The sequence below is a fragment of the Gossypium raimondii genome, chromosome 6 (genome assembly GCF_025698545.1).
Source record: "Gossypium raimondii isolate GPD5lz chromosome 6, ASM2569854v1, whole genome shotgun sequence".
Taxonomy (NCBI): domain Eukaryota; kingdom Viridiplantae; phylum Streptophyta; class Magnoliopsida; order Malvales; family Malvaceae; genus Gossypium; species Gossypium raimondii.
In genome coordinates this window covers 34700401-34702477 of record NC_068570.1, presented here as the reverse complement: position 1 = coordinate 34702477, position 2077 = coordinate 34700401, and the positions used below count along the sequence as shown (strand labels likewise).

Genomic DNA, 2077 nt, shown 5'->3' with positions numbered 1-2077 from the left:
ACATAATACACTGACTCAGGATTTGATGGACAATTCTCAAAAAAATAACCTTCCCCACAGTACACACAGGAAACTACTTCAAACAGACTGGGTGGCTGAGCTGCAAAATTATTAGTACTATTAGCGGTTAACTGTTTTAACATAGAGGAAATAGATGATACCTAAGCCGATAACGAAGTGAGAGAGTCAACTTCATGAACTCTGGCTACTTGTCTTCCTGAAGCTGTTCGATTTGTTGGTCATTGATAGTTATTACTTACGATCCTCTCGATGATCTCATAAGCCTCATTATAAGACTTAAACAAAATTACACCATTCGTAGAAGCATCTACCGTCAATCTTTTATGTGCATTAAGACCATTATAGAATGTCTCCAACTGGATACAATGAAGAATCCCATGATGAGGACACTTACAAAGTAACTCCTTGAATCGCTCCCAAGCCTCACACAAAGACTCGTCATCTAGTTGCTGGAAAGTTGTGATCTCGTTCCTCAACTTAGCATGTTTGCTAGGTGGGAAATAGTTAACCAAAAATCTCTCTACTAATTTTTTCCATGTAGATATGGAACTTGGTGGCAATGAATTGAGCCATGCTTGTGCTCGATCTCGCAATGAGTACGGAAACAACTTCAACCTCAGTACGTCTTCAGTCACACAGGCTATCTTGAATGAATCACCCACCTCCACAAACAATCGAAGGTGGAGATGTGGATCTTCTGTGGGCATACCACTAAATTGGCCTACCGTTTGTAGCATTTGAAACATCACTGGTTTCAATTCATACTGGGTTGCCTCAATATCTAGCCTTCTAATTCTTGGGTTTAACTCACTAAAACGTGGCACACCATATTATCTGATGCATCGATCCCTATCATCAGAAATGAGGATGGGATTTCGTACATAATCAGCTTCATTAACTTGGTCTTGATTCTAATTTCCAAGGTCCATCTTGACTTGTGTTTGAGCTATTCGTTCACGTCTTCTTTGTCTAAAAGTTTACTCAATTTCAGGGTCTGCAGGGAGTAAATCGATAATTCGATCTATGCTCATAAACACCTGAACAGAAAATCAAAAAAATTAAAAATAATAAGTTATTAATGTTAGAAATAAATCAAATTGAAAATAAATAATTTCACGAAAAGAATGACTATGGCAATAGTTGACAGTCCCCGGCAACGGCGCCAAAAACTTGTAACGCTGGGGTTTGTGCAAGTGTAAACAATCGTTATCAAGTAATAAGTATTGAGTTATCCTCTCCACAGGGATTGTATTTGTGCTAAGTCACTTAATTTGTAAAATTATATTAAGAATTTGAAAAAATAAAAACAAAATATAGTTGAGAAGTGGTATAAACTAGATGCAATGATCCCTAATGTAAATTATCCTAATATGCAGACTATATGAATGAAATAGATTTTAGTAAAATTAAACACAATTTGCAACAATTATAACATAAATAAACTAGGACAATTACTTTAGTTAAACTTACTTTATTATCATCATGCTTAATAATATTCAGAAAAACATTCCATGGCAACTCGATCTTTCTTGAGTTTTGGAAACCAAATTAGGTCCTTTCGGAATCCTTTACTTAGTAAATACTCATTTTACTAATCCTTATTTACTAAGGGCTTCTTAGCATTAGTGTGAGGTAACAGGGACGTGTTAGGTTTGAAACAATTTAATCACACAAATCTAAAAGCTATGCAGATAACAAAGCCTAGTTAGGGTTGTTATACAACCTACAATTTAATTGGGTTAGGATCTAAATTAAGCATACACATTTCAATTATGCGTCCATTATCGTCGTCTGGTTAGGATCGCTCAGCTAATTCATGTGCATTTCAATCACGTATGAACGAAATACAAACTTGATTTTAATTGAAAACATGGTCGATTGAGGAACAAACATTATAAGCATGAATCACATAAATATTATTTAATCAAAATAATCATCCTAGCTTAAATAAAATTTAAGCTATCATTGTTGTAAACAAGAGCATAGAACTCATAGCAAACATATTTAAATTAAATTAAGGAAAAGAAAGATTAAACCCAATTCAGAGTGTCTGTCA

General features: G+C 34.6%; 1 non-coding gene across 1 annotated transcript; it reads left to right on the top strand.

The window, feature by feature from the left end:
* Positions 1–393: 393 nt before the first annotated feature.
* LOC128042154 (small nucleolar RNA R71) lies at positions 394–500 on the top strand. The gene has a single exon (XR_008197360.1). It is a non-coding gene; the product is annotated as a small nucleolar RNA R71 (small nucleolar RNA).
* Positions 501–2077: the final 1577 nt, after the last annotated feature.